At 38.8% G+C, this 15342-nt stretch overlaps 1 pseudogene; it reads right to left on the reverse strand.

Moving 5' to 3' along the window:
* Positions 1–1202: 1202 nt before the first annotated feature.
* LOC125473979 lies at positions 1203–14676 on the reverse strand (annotated as a pseudogene).
* Between the last annotated feature and the right edge of the window lie 666 nt (positions 14677–15342).

Consider the following 15342-nt stretch of genomic DNA (forward strand, 5'->3'; position numbering starts at 1 on the left):
ACGATAATTGCGATTGCCCCGATTAGAAACAAATTGGCCCCGAGAAGACTTGCCACGATTAGAGTTGTAACGAGAAGCAGATTGAAGAGGGGAAAACTGAGCAGCAGATGGAGTAGGAAGTAGAGGAGGCTGAGATTGCACAGAGAAGGCCTGAAAAGGTTCAACCACAGAGGCAACTGTTTTCCGTCGAGCCATAGAAAGTTCCTTAGTAAGTAAGAGACCATGAAGTTCATCCAGAGACGTAGAAGACAAGCGAAGCATAATAGAGTCGATGAATGACTCAAACTCATCTGGTAAACCATGTAAAGTAGCTGCAATGAGATCACGATCAGAAACAGAAGAACCCGCAGCATGCAATGAATCAGCAATTTCCTTGATTTGCTGAAGATAAACAGAGATAGAATTGGAGCCTTTTTGAACCGATTGAAGACGAGATCGCAATTGATGAATGTTAGCCTCCGAAACACCACCAAAGCGCTGTTCAAGTTTCACCCAAAGCTCGCGAGAAGACGAAACCCCAACCGTGAACGGAATGATCTCTTCAGAAAGTGTGGAATTCAACCAGATCAGAAGATTCTGATCTTTTTCATACCACTCCTCAGCAGCAGGATTCAGCGAGCGATCAGCCAAGAAAGGCGGTGGACAGATCTCAGTGCCATCAATCACACCAAGAAGCTTGTATCTTCGTAAAATAGGAGCAAACAACGCTCGCCATGGAAGATAGTTTGAGCTTTTCAATTTGATCGGCACCATGCTTCCAATGTTGTGAATCGTAAGAGAAGTATACGAATTCAGAGAAGGAGGATGAGAAGTCAAATTAGGGTTTGGAGACGATTCAATTGGGGACGATTCAGATGGAGAAGCCATAATCCCAGAAACTAAGAAGCAATCAACGAACAGAGAAGAGATCGGAGAAGAAAAAGCAAAGAATCAGAGTGGAATCAGCAAGAAACGATCAGAAGAAGATCAATCGATGCGGAAGGTGGAAAGAAAGCTGTGAAGCAAGAAGGCGAGATACCATAAAGAAAACAAAACTTCCTCTGTAAGTTTTATTTCATTTTCTATGTATAACAATTACATGGATGTATGTATATATAGCCTTGGGCTCTTTACATTTATGCCCTTAACTAAACTGTTACAATTCTAACTAACCACACCTAATAACAAAACTAACAACATTTAGTTTTTACAAGCTATACAAGCTATGTTTTCTCAACAGATACAGATGATTGATCATCTGTCCTAATAGGAGCAGTTGCTCCGAAAACTTGCATTATGCACACACCTGATGTCCCATAAGGAACATACCCATATGCTTCAAATTCCCACACACCAGAAGAGTAACCGTATCCCTGTGAATGCAATCCATACGCAAGAATATAAACACATATATACAGAAATTTAGATTGCACATAATCATTATATAACAAGCGATTTAGATTATATGTCGAGAGCATTAACAGGCTAGTCGATTGTGTTTTGGTATGTATGGCTTACTTGTATGGCGATCTCAGTACGAGGCAGGGTTTGGCTAGTAGTAGTGTGAGGTTTGTCCGTGGAGTAGACCCAACATTTATGAACTCCATTGATGAAGCTGTAGCGCTGATTTTCGGGAACATCGTAAGGCCTCTGAATGTGGTAGTATGATCGATTAAAAGGGAGGGAAAGAAACCCTTGTGTTGGAAAATGAGATCCCCAAACCAAGGCTTGGAAGAGTAGGATATGAAGAAAGCTTATCAAACAGAAGAAACCGGCTAGACACTGAATAGAATAATATGCCATTCTTTTGTGAGTACAAGACTCCCTCACTAAAATGTTGCATTCGCATGGAATGGTGTAGATATATGGATGTCATATTTATAGTGAGGTGGTGTGAACTGATTCGATTGGAAGAGATACTTTAAATGGCTCAACAAAATTGTTAAGGAACTCCTCAAAAAAATTTGTGGCTGATTCACATAACACCGTGTTATGATCAGAATCTTTTTATATTCAAAAATATTTTGTAAAAATTAACCTGGAAAAACTCAATTAAAACTTGGTTGTCTAGTACTTTTAAATAGTTAAGGGGTTCATATTTCTTTTTCAGATTACAACCTTATGTTTTTATATAGTTTGATATAAACAATCTTATATTTTATTAACTTCTCGCATTTATGATCTTTACAAAGTGATTTATATTATGAACAATTCTGATCTTAAGCAAAATGTTTTATGAATCAATCACGAACTATTTTTGTGTAGGACTTCCTCTACAATTTTGTGGAACCAAGTGTATTGTTGAATTGAACTTTAAATGGTAGGTCCACTCAAGTGTCTCTCATTGGATTTGAGACAAGTAAAGTTCGCCATTAGAGTAGAACTCCCATTTTCATCTTCCATAAATATAAATTGGGATGTAAATATAGCTTTTACATTTAAAATTTGCATCTCTCCAATAGAGATGCCCTAAGAAGTTTGTCCCGCCATTTGAAGAGATAAATAAATGGGATCTCAAAATTTAATCTTCCTTATTAATGTATAAGTTATAATCATATTACATATCTCGAAAATGTAAATGAGATATGAATGATATTGATAGTCTTTGGAAGGGATAATGGAATTAGAACGTCCAATGCAAAACCCAATAAGTTTTGCTTTTTAGTTTCTTGATGTGGAACAATGGTCTCAACAGTGAACAAATATATATCTGTGATACTTGTTATGGCAAATTAAATATATGTACTCTGATGAGAAAAATGAGCAATTATTCTATAAATCTGTGGTAGTAACAATCACTTATGACAATCATTTGAAAAGAAAACAAGAAAGGTGACTGTTAAATTGTTAACCAATCTTAAGGATCTCCATAAACAGAAGCAAACAACAAGAGACCTAGAAATCTGCAGGGCGTAATACTCTTTCCAAATATGTAACCACTGTAGAAATAGCCCAAGTGTAGTAATAAAATCCGTTGGATTAGTAGTTTAGATTAACATCAATAGTATAAAATTAACCGTCTCATAACGTAACATGTCAGACTGTTTGACGATACCGACACTTTGTTTCATTAGAGATGTTAAAGTAACAAAAACTATAGGAGCTTTGGTTTGACCTAGGAAATAAGAAACAGAAAAAGAAAAACTAAGGCATATCAACAAAATCCAAGCAGTAAAGAGACAAGAAATATAATAGCAAAAGGAGCAGGTGAAAGTTTATTCATATGCTATCGTCAGATTCAGAAACATCAAACGAAAATGGCGGAAGATCAATATAACTAGACCGGCACAACCACCAAGTGTCCAGGATATGTTACCTCCACCGAAAACTTCCATATCATTACCAAACATAGCTTATTTTTAATCACCAGCAACTCAAAACCATAGCCGTCTAGGCATCATAGACAGTCTACCAAGTCAGGGAGTTTGCCACATCGATCACAAACCGATACCTGACATCCGATTTGGCAAGTCGTTCCATTGCTGTATTAATGTAATCCATTCGAATCAGCTCGATGTCTGAGGTAATGTTGTGCTTGGCACAAAAGTCAAGCATCTCCTGCGTCTCTTTCACCCCTCCTACGTCACTTCCCCCCTACAAGCTTCCGCCCTGAATGCCATGCCATGATTAATTAGAAAAATTACGGAAACTGAGTATTAGTTCATGTTTCTAGAACGCTCGGTGTTCACTATACCCCTGGATGGGTGTAACAAGCACCAAAGTTCCAAACAAACCACCAGAGAGATAAAATTAAGCAGTTTGTTAATTACTATTTGTTTAGAATTCATGGATAAATCTTGAAGCAATTTAATGCGGAGCCGGAGCAAAAAATAATCAAGAGACGACATGTTGATTTTTGGGCAGAAATGACAAAATTACCCTTGAGGAGCACCGAAATTCCCATGCGCGAGTAGTAGACAATCATCCCACAATCAAGTCAAAAGTGCCCAAAATAGGTATTTATTCAAAATCTATTTCATCCATCTTCTCCACAAGGTAACCTCCAAAACATTCCTTTTAAATTAGGTTAATTTGCTAATTAATAGAGTTATTACCTAATTAATCTATTAATGACTAATTAAACTACCAATTAACTACAAATTACACTCAAAAACACCACAAAGGCCCGGCCACCTTCTCCCCCCATGCCCTATATATACTACCTCATTTTCTCTAAAAACCTAGGTCTACACTCTTGCTAAATATTCAAAATTCTCCAAACACTTCCCCCGCCCCCCACCATTCATCGTGGGTGTGTGAGGCTCTTGGTCTTGACCTAAGGTGTTATTTGTTTTGTAAGTGCAATTTTGTCCAAGGAAGAAATTTGCATCCACAAATTGGTGCTTTCATTGAGAGTTGACTCCCACACTTGTAGAAGACACTCGCATCCAATGTTTTCTATTTTCTTGTCCATTTGTAGATTTTTCATATGTTCTTATTATTAGAATTTTTTATTTGCAAAAATTCTTTGATAAAACGTAAAAGAGAAATACAATGGCTAGAAATTTAGAAAGTTCAACAAATGAAAATTTCAACATTCAAGAGATAGGACCATAGCGATCCACGAGACTAAATGTGACAATAGGTGGAGTGCCACCACCACCATAAGTTTCCACCACAGGAACCACCGTGGTGACCATGGTAGCCATCCGCGGTGAGGTCCACGGTGTCACCACCACAGCCCTAGCCATGCCATCCAAGGCGGCTCACGGCACTAAGGCCACGGCCTAAGCCATGTCATTCCACGCCCAATGCGTTGCCAAGCCGAGCCCAAGCCGAGCACCCGCGTGCATCATACGCCAAGCAGCCCACTCCTGTGGTCCAACCTGCTCCCGTCGAGCAGCCCACTTTCATGGCCTAGCTTGCTCTCGCGGCCCAGCCTACTCCCGCAGCATTCCAAGCAGCCCAAATCGGCCCAAGACTATCTCAACCATCGAGCCGGGGGCACTTTCACCACGTTTCTCCGCGGATTTGATATTTCCCAATTCAACTCTCGCTCCCGGAGTCTACCACACTTCCACTGCTCAAAGAGGCATATTCCTTCCAAGCCCTTCCAATCCAAATGGCGAACAACACTTGTCTCGACAAGTCATAGAGTTAACGAGAGCCCTTGCACAACAGACAACCTTGGTGAATCAACTCTTGCAACGAACCGAGATCCAACATGCCCCGAACGAGGTGTCCCGAAGAAGGACAAGGGCAGACGAACCTCTCCACCAACGTCCTAGCAAGCAGCCATTTGACCAGTCATGAACCGAGCGTTCTAACGGAGTACACTCCCGACTGGACCCGCGAGATAGCGTATACTCCCGTCTTAACGAGTGGAGGAGCGTGCACTTTCAGTTAAGCCCATGGACAAACATACACTCACGGTTGGGGCCACACTCCAATAATCAACATGAGCAACCTTCCAGGCGAAGTGTTCATTTGCAGCAAGGCCCGCAAGAAGCATCCTCCATCTCACATCAGAGTAGGCAGCACAGTGGACGGAGAGAAGCAGTCACTCAATCCAGCTCAAGTTCAACCAGCAGTCTGCGAGTTACCCGCTCACCTGCTAAGAACATACCACACCCACCGCAGCAGCAGCATAGACGAGCCGAACACATGGAAAAGCAGCCTAGACTAGCAGGTCACGACCGGGGGCAGCCGAGAGCTCTGCCACCCCTAACAAAGGTAAATTCAGGAAGAAGTAGAAAGGCTCTGGACCGAGCAATTGTGCAATTTCCCAGACAACAAAGCTATTGACAAGGCGCTCTGATGAGACATGACCAACATAAACGAGTCATCTTTCAATGACAAGATCTAGCAGGCAGGACTACCCCATATAGATTGCTGGATATAAAGACTACTTTTGTTCCGACAAATGTAACAGCTCAGCCTAATGGCACGTTGGGGGTATATGATAGGAGCATATTTATGCAACTTAATTAGCTTGTTTCCTTGCATTTACTTAATTAGTTCTTAGTTATTTTAGTATTTTAAGCTATTTTCGTGTGTTTGTAGGTCAATAGGCCTTATGAAGCAATAAGGTGCATTTTGGAGCCTTTTGGAGCAAAATTGGGCTTGGAATGGATAGCATATGCTTGGAGCAAAAGGAATGGACGAAATTGAAGACTTGAAGATATTAAGATTCCTAATCAAAGAAGGATTCCTACTCAAATGAGGATTCTTACTTGAAGTAGGAAAGTTAAGCCAAGGTTCCCTATTTTGGTTTGACTTTTCCTAATCCTAAATGTCCCTAAGTTCCAGCAACATTGAAGGTCTCCTATGCATTCTAGGACACAAACCAAAGGTTCCTTGCACCATTCTAGCCCTTGCCACACCACCTTTCCCTTTCCCCTTCCATTCTCTTTCCTTGCCGCACAAGGGAGACTTTCCCTTTCCTATTTTCTGCACCAAATCACATTCCCTTTTTAATTTAAGACCTTTCCTCTTTCCCTTTGCATTTGCCGCACCCTATATTCCCTTTCCTTTTAATTTCTGACTTTGACTTAGTCTTTTTCCTAGTGGTTTTAGAATAAAAATCCTTTGACATTAATAAAACTTTATTTCCTTTTCTCATTTAATTTCTGATGCACCTTTACCTTATTTCCCTAGGTGTTTTAGATACTTGGCTATTTTAATAAACCTTGGCCGCACCCTTTGGAGATCCATCACGCCATACATCATCTTTACACACCCCTAATTCATACCACTACTCTGTCGGACCCTACATTCATTCTCCACCATTCCCATATATTCATACCTTCAACCACACATCCATACACCATCCCTTTACTTTGCCGCACCCCCTTACCAACCCAAATCCATTCCTAACCCAGAAACACATCCAAAATCATCCCTTAACCTCTATGCCGCAACAAGGAGAAGAAAAGAGAGGAGCTTGAACGTGCAGGGCATTCAAGTTGATTCGCTGGGCGTTTTAAGTGTATTCAATCTTTTGTTTTCAATGTTTAAATTCACTTTTGTTTCTTTTGCTGTGAACATGAGAGGCTAAACTTGTTTTAGCTAGGGGAGACTTTGAAGCCATGATTTTATATGCAATATGAATTGACTAAATCCAGTTATGAATTTGTAAATCGTGAATGCAATTTGCTTAACTGTTTCATTCAGAACTTATTCTTGTATGTCGATTAAGGGTGCACACTTAGTTTGCATGCATGAATTTGATGCTAGAATATAAGAGAATTTCACATAATCGTTAGGAACTTATATTCACAAGTAGTGAAGGTTGCTAGTCATGATCACGTTAAGTTAAATTCCTGGCATGAGTATCATGATGTCATAGTTACGAATGCTTTGTCAATGCTTATGATTTTCACAGAACGTAATGATCTTTGATTGTATCTCTATTATGATGTCATGTAGGGAACTTTTGAAGAATGCTTTGGGTTGTCGAATGATGTCATCCAATCCAATAACTAAAGGAAAATCTGAGGGTTAATTAGTGATTGACACGGTTAATCTGGGGCATTGTCATTCATAATTCAACAAAAGAGTAAGTGGAAATCGATTCATGTTCATATAAGTTATGTGTGGATAAGGAACCTCTAGCTAAGCCCACAAACCATCCAAAAATCCAAATTCGTACCAAACTTTGTCTAGTTTAGTTTCTGTCTTGTTTTAGTTCAAATTCGTCAAAACCAAAACCCCCTTTTGTTTTAAGTGTCAATTAGGTTAGAATCTGTGTTATTTTGTGTTTTTGAGTGTCTTGAGTCATAATCAAATCAATTTTCGTTCAAAGTCATTCCTAGTGTCTAGTTTGAGTCAATTTGATTGTTTGAAGCTGTTTTGAGTCTTTTAAGGTTGTTTGAGTCATATAACCTTAGTTAGAGTTTTAAAGTCTAGTTTTTATGTTTTTAGGTCAGTTTGGTTTAGATTAGCAATCCCTCCTAATCCATGGTTTAGAACGATCCCTACTTATACACATACTACAATTGTCAAAAGAGGGTTTTAATTTGTGTGCTTGTTTTACGTCGCATCAGTATACGAGTACCAAAAGGACACAACAGCCCAACTACCAAGAATCGGGGGTAGGCCTTGTTCTAAACACTCCAGACAATTCCTCCTACTGCGCACAACCTGGCCCAAGCCAGCCCCAGCTCTGCTTTCACAGTTATGCCTGTCTACTCCACAGCTCCCAGCAACCATTGATCTATCACCATGGCTCACAACTGTGCCAATCTTGCACCACGGCTCTCAATCATGTCGATCTTGCCATGTGGCACGTGTCAACCAAGCCTTAAAAGGGCACATGACGAAACACCTAATGATGGCACAATAATTCTGGAAGCAACTCACTGCGCTTACACCCTTACGCAGGGTCCATAAGGTGTTCAAAGTCTGAAGCAGATCACCAAACATGACCTCGCAGACTAAGGATTATTTCGATTGTCCCAGTAATCCAGCTTTCCTCAGCTACACTCACGACAACGACTTCCATGCTCTCCAGCGTGAGGGTAAACTAATTGCTCTCCAATGCAATAGGGTAAACCAATGCCCCGACACCCATCTGGGTAAGCTCTCCAGTGTGAGATGATAAACTAATTGCTCTCCAGTGCGAAAGGGTAAACCAATTCCCCGACACCCATATGGGTTTGCTCTCCAATGCGAGAGGATAAACTAATCGTTCCCTAGTGCGAGAGGGTAAACCAATTTCCCGACACCCATATGGGTCTGCTCTCTAGTGCGAGAGGATAAACTAATTGCTCTTCAGTGCGAGAGGGTAAACCAATTCCCCGACACCCATATGGGTTTGCTCTCTAATGCAAGAGGATAAACTAATTACTCTCCAGTGCGAGAGGGTAAACCAATTCCTCGACACCAATATGGGTTTGCTCTCTAGTGCGAGAGGATAAACTAATTGCTCTCCAATGCGAGAGGGTAAATTAATTCCCCGACACCCATCTGAGTAAGCTCTCCAGTGCGAGAAGGCAACATAACTCAAAAGATCGAATACTTGAAGATCAACTCGACAACAAATGGTCAAGGGGTAACAGCCACTTTTGCACTTAGTAGTTCATTCATCTGACACTTCATCTTCAGCAGCTCCGATCTTGGTAACTCCATCCTTCACTACTCCATTTACGGCAACTGAGAAATCAAACTTAAGCAGTTTCTTCATTTTTGGCAATCAACCCAGACGCCCACGCCACTTCCTCGGCCCATGCTGAGCCAATCCTTAGCTTCAATCAAGCCGAGCAGCACAAGTAATGGCCCTTGCCACACCAAGCTGACTCCTGACCCCCTGCTAGCTTACGTACTGCACCACCCCGACGACTGCCCTGTGGCAACACCTCCTAAGAAGAAGACAAGGAGAATTAAGTTTTTCTTACATTCGTGCAGCGCGAAGAAGGCAAAGAAATCAACGGAAGACGGTTCTTTGCACGGGCAAGCAAAGAAGAGTGCTAGGGGAGGGGGAACAAATATCCTCTAACTTTCTCTCTTTCTTTGTAGTGATAAATAATTACCTTCCAAAGTTGATTTAATCCCCTACTTAAGGTAGGCTTAAATAGGCTTTGGAGGCGATTTATTTCCCTTTCCTAGAAGAATCTAATTCCAAGTCCAAGAGAGAATCTGCATCAAAGTTGGAGATCTCTACACCTACTGCCCTTTTCTACGAGCAGCCTAGCAGGTGTGAGGGCATTTGTGGAGCCAAAAATAATCAAGAGATGACACGTGGATTTTTGGATAGAAAGGACAAAATTACCCTTGAGGAGCACCGAAATTCCCATGCGCGAGTAGTAGACAATCATCCCACAATCAAGTCAAAAGTGCCCAAAATAGCTATTTATTCAAAACCTATTTCATCCATCTTCTCCACAAGATAACCCCCAAAACATGCATTTTAAATTATGTTAATTAGCTAATTAATAGATTTATTACCTAATTAATCTATTAATGGCTAATCATAAACACCACAAAGGGCCGGCCACCTTCTCCCCCCATGCCCTATATATACTACCCCATTTTCTCTAAAAACCTAGGTCTACACTCTTGCTAAATACTCAAAATTCTCCAAACACTTTTTCTCTCTAAATTCTAACTTTGGCATTGGAAGGGTCTTCAGCCAAAGCATCCCCCCCCCCCCCCAAAATTCATCGTGGGCACGTAAGGCACTTGGCCTTGACCTAAGGTGTCATTTGTTTTGTAGGTGCAATTTTGTCCAAAAGTAATGGGGGAAGAAATTTGCATTTAACATTTTATCTTTCTCCAGAAATAAGCCTGGAAAGCAGGTTAAATTTGCACATCTATATCCTTTCCTATTCAAAACAACAATAAAACCTCATCCCACTAAGTGGTATATCCTTTCCTATATACAAAAAAAAAAGCAAATTCTATCAGAAGATAATTTATCAGAGAAACAGTCAAGTTGTTGTAAAACCATACCCAAAACTAAAGGGAAGATAGGCAACTCCAGGGGCTTGTCGGGCAAACCCACGGTGACCAGCTTTCCGTTCAGCTTCAGTAGACCGATTAATGGAGCCAGGGCATGAACTGCAGACACTGTCTACGACATAATCCATGCTACCCATTGCTTCCTGAGTAGTTAAGCAAAAATTTAGTACAAGTAATTAGGAAATGGACTAAACCCTTTCTAGTATTCTGAGAAGAGGAACCATAAGAACATTGTGGCATCCATCTGCAGAACACGCAGCACAATCAATTCTTTCTTTTCCTTATAGATTGTTTTTTGAAATTCAAGAGAACAGTGCCTTTAGATTGTCGTATCAAAGAGCTTTGTTTCGTTCTCACATTCGCAGTAATCTTTGTTGTGATATAAATATTCACAGTTGTTCTCTGCATGACGTCCGTCCTTTAACTAAAGGTGAACGTCTATACAAAAACACACACACGCATATGTACACATCCAAATACACTGAAACACACACATTACATATATTTTCAATTTTTTATTGTTTATCATTACCTTCGATTTGGCAGGGTCACTTAAAAGAAGAAAAGAATCAGCCCCAAGTGTCTTAATTGCCTCATCCTCCTTTGCTGGGGAGGAACTTATGACAGTCACTTTCAAACCAAATGCCTTACCAATCTTCACAGCGATGTGACCAAGCCCACCAAGTCCCGCCACACCCAAATGCTTTCCGGGCTCGGTCATTCCATAATATTTCATTGGACTGTACACAGTGATCCCAGCACATAAAAGTGGTGCACCCGCATCAGGGGGTAAGTTATCAGGAAAGCGGAGCACATAGCGATGGTGAACAACAATCATATCAGAATAACCACCATAAGTTTTTGTTCGGTCATGATAGTGTGAGTTATAGGTTAATATTGCTTGAGGGCAGTAATTCTCCAAGCCCTCTTGGCAAGTATCACATTTCATGCAGGAACCCACTATGACCCCAACTCCTACACGATCACCTACTTTGAATTTCTCCACATTGTTCCCAGTATTGGTCACAACACCAACAATTTCATGCCTGCAAAATCAACTGAAAATCTCAACCGCATAAAGGAAAGTGTTTTTTCTTTTTTAAGAATAATAGAAACGATTTGCTGAAAAAAGCATAGAATCCACAAGCAATTCGGACGCGTCAATGCAACTTTTAAGATGATATTTGGTCAGAAAAAACAACCATTTTTAGATGAAAAATATTAATTAACGGTAATATGCATGCTAAGCTGATATTCTGCAAGAGTGGCAATCACCTATTATCATTTCATATATACTGCTGTTCTCCAATCAATCCAATATAATGAAATTCATTTATCTAAGATTCTAAGTAGGTGAATTCTAAATGGTCAAGTGATGTAAAACATAACAGAACATGCGACGCTTCAATAAATTTTACCACAAAAAATCTTCAAAGACCTACAGACAATGAAGCATCAACACGTACACAAAATGAGTGTAGCGGAGATGAGAATGCTTCGTTGGATGTGTGGGCACACGAGAAAGGACACGATTAGGAACAAGGATATCCGAGGTAAATTAGGAGTAGTCAAAATTGAAGATAAGATGATAGAAAATCAGTTACGGTGGTTTGGACACGTGAAACTAAGACCTACAAACACTCCGGTTAGAAGATGTGACTATAAGACTAAGGCTCAGGGTCAAAGGGGTAGAGAAAGACCTAAGAAGACCTGGAAAAAGACTCTAAGAAAAGACTTGGACTACTTGGATCTAATGGAAGTCATGACACAAAACCGAGTGCAGTGGCGTTTTAGGATTCATATAGCCGACCCCACTTAGTGGGATAAGGTTTTGTTGTTGTTGTTGTTGTTGTTGTAGACAAAAAATTCAAAGCCACGAGATATACAACAACAATAACACAGCCTTATCCTAGTAAGTGGGATCAACTGTATGAATTCTAAAATACTATTGTGCTCGGTTTTGCGATTAATGAAACCACATTGCCATCAGATATAATTGGAGAAATTTACAGGGTGATCTGAGTTAACCCCATTCGTTCTTGGCAGAATGTAAGTCTGAATGGCAAACCCCACAGAAGAGGACCTTAATTGTTACATCATCATCAGCATTTTCCCTACAATAGACATAAACATCATCACCTCAGTTGTTATCACTATTTGTGTCGGTATGTTTTGGTAAAACAACATTTATCACTTGGGGAGTGATACCCTTCATCAAGCCCCAGCTTCTATCTTTAATATTAACTACATTAAAAGATTCAGAGTTTTGCATTTTATTTTTAGAAACAACCATTTGTGGAAGACGCGGGGAAACCACATTGCCTAGAGCGAATGTTGTTCGCGTACACATCCGAGTTCAAATCTTTATACGTAGTTCAGATTAGCTTAAACTAGAAAATGAATATTGCTTGTATCAAAACAAAATAAAAAAAAATCTTACTGGAGAGTAACATAAATGTAAGTTTAATTTGAAGGTAACAACAGAAAGAGTTTAATTTGTTAATTTTCTCACTTGTAAGTGTAAGAAATAAATTTGACTTAACAAACGAAGAAGATGAAGTCATAGTTGACTTCAGTAGTAAACTTCTCCTCTCTTGTAGAAAAATATGCTCGACTTACAATTGGTCTAAGTCCAATAAAGAGCATGTTTTGCTATGAGAGTAGTGGCCACTATTTATATAGACAAACAATCCATAAAGAAATGCTATTCTTACATGCTATGAGAGAAGTGACCACTATTTGTATAGACAAACAATCCATAAAAATTGTTATTCTTACATGCTATGAGAGTAGTACCATCATTTATATCATCTCCCTAATAGAGGTGGGAGCAACATGTGTTTGTGGACCTCACCTCTATTAGAGAGATAGTACAAATAGATTGTATGTGCTACACTTATTCAACAATCCATATGATTCTTCTATTATAATTCACATAGAAGACCAAAATAATTTCCTTATCAAATTATAAGAGGTAAAAGGTAGTTTTACATAATAGTCCAATATCATGTAAATTCAAACAAAGTAATCACCTTTTCATAAGACTTTTATACACCAATTTGAATCAACCGGCAATAACAATGACCTTCATACTCATATTTTGACAATTAAGTTAAGAAAACACATGAGAAAATTTGAAATTATTTTCTCAATTACATGCAATATCTTCTAGTTGAAAAAAAAAAATTGAATTCAATGCAGCCATTTTTAATGACTCAAAGGCTTTTAATTGAGTATAGCATTTCCAAAAGCAAAGCAAAGAGGGTAATGCTAGGCTCCTCGTCACTTAATATTACGTTCTAATAGTATTTCTTTTCATTTGTAAGTGAGACGTTTTAGGTTCGATTCTAGCCAAAAGAGAATTTGAACCAAATTAGTGCTAACTCATTGTAAGGCTTAGCACACTCCTCTACCCTTAAAAAATAAAAAAACAAATTAAAAAAAAAGAGGGTAATGTTAATGAGACAAAATTTTAAACTAAATTTTGTAAATGATGAGGTTGTTAATGATTGAATTATCACGTAAATGTTGATTAACTTGTTTATTTCTTATTGGTGACAAATCATTTGATTTACAAATTTAATTTTAAAATTTGGTCTTCAAACATTTGTTTTTTATCAAACAATAAATTTTGTTAAATTAATTACTAACGGGATGTAAACCCACGTAAAAGATGACCAAGCAAAGATAACCACACCACACAAGCATTACACAAGCAAAGATAACCATACCACACAACTTATAACAAATAAACGATAAAATAAATATTAGAAAAAAAAGGCTGCATGCCAGATGACATTGATATAGGATGGCCACTTCTGGTCAAATCTCAAACCGCATAGAATATTATCAAGCTACAAAATAAAAATAAAAATATTAAATTATAAGCCAAACAAAGATCTCAAATTTTTAATATAGTCTTCTAACCAAGATCATTTTGCAGGATTGGTTTGGAACTTTGGATCAACCTTGTCCTTTTATATTAAAAAATGGTAATGTAATATTTATGAAAAAAAAAAAAGAGAAGGTGAGAGATATACCTACATCTATGTATAATAAAAAAAAGTAAAAAAAACAAAGGGAAAATATACCTCCTGGAGAAACGAAATGGGGAAAGTATTCCAGAAGAGTCTCTGGCAGCCCACCCAAAAGCCTTCTGTGGGTGTTCTTCTTCTGGTGATTTTGCCATTTTCTTGTTCCTCTCACTCTCCCTTCTCTCTCTCTCTCTCCCCCTCTCTCTGGTCTCTGCCACTGACAAGCACTGCTGCACCATGAAAATGCAGGGACGTGGCCACTCACTCAATGTACCCGCTCAAATAGAGGACAAGTGAAAAGTCTAGAATAAATGCTCTTCTTTTTCTGGGTATTTTTTCCTGGATCCTCTTTGATTTTTCCTAAAGGAAAAATTGTATTTCTTTCTTTATTGGTAATACAATTCTATTTGTGTTACATTTTGGAGATACAATTTTGAATTTTCATATACATCCTATTTTTGTTACATTGTGCAAATATTTTACTAAAGAAGGAGATTTAGGCTACACCATGTAATGCTCAGCCACTAAGTAGGTTGTTGAGGCTGAGAAAAGATAACTTGAGCTGAAGGTCGTGATTTTCAGCCCAATGGCGATTTCACAGGCCTAATGGTTTTCAGCCCATAATGGTATAATTCAACTTGAGTCCTAAGACTGGGTATTTTACCATATAATTTTACAATCGAAACTATTCATTTTTTTAACCATCAAGTAGAGATCATCTTGCAAATACTCATTTAAATTTAAAGATTATGAGTCGCCTATATGTATTGCACAAATCAACGAATTTGGTAACAATTAACATTGTTGTAATAAAATGTCAATTTATTTAAAAGAATATTGATAGGAGCATATTTATGCTACTTAGTTATGATGTTTCCTTACATTTAGTGAGTTAATTACTATGTATTTCAGTCTTTTAAGTTATTTTTGG

The sequence above is a fragment of a genome, unplaced genomic scaffold, assembly GCF_019419815.1.
Source record: "Pyrus x bretschneideri cultivar Hongxiangsu unplaced genomic scaffold, Pyrus_bretschneideri_v1 Contig111, whole genome shotgun sequence".
In the NCBI taxonomy this organism is placed as follows: domain Eukaryota; kingdom Viridiplantae; phylum Streptophyta; class Magnoliopsida; order Rosales; family Rosaceae; genus Pyrus; species Pyrus x bretschneideri.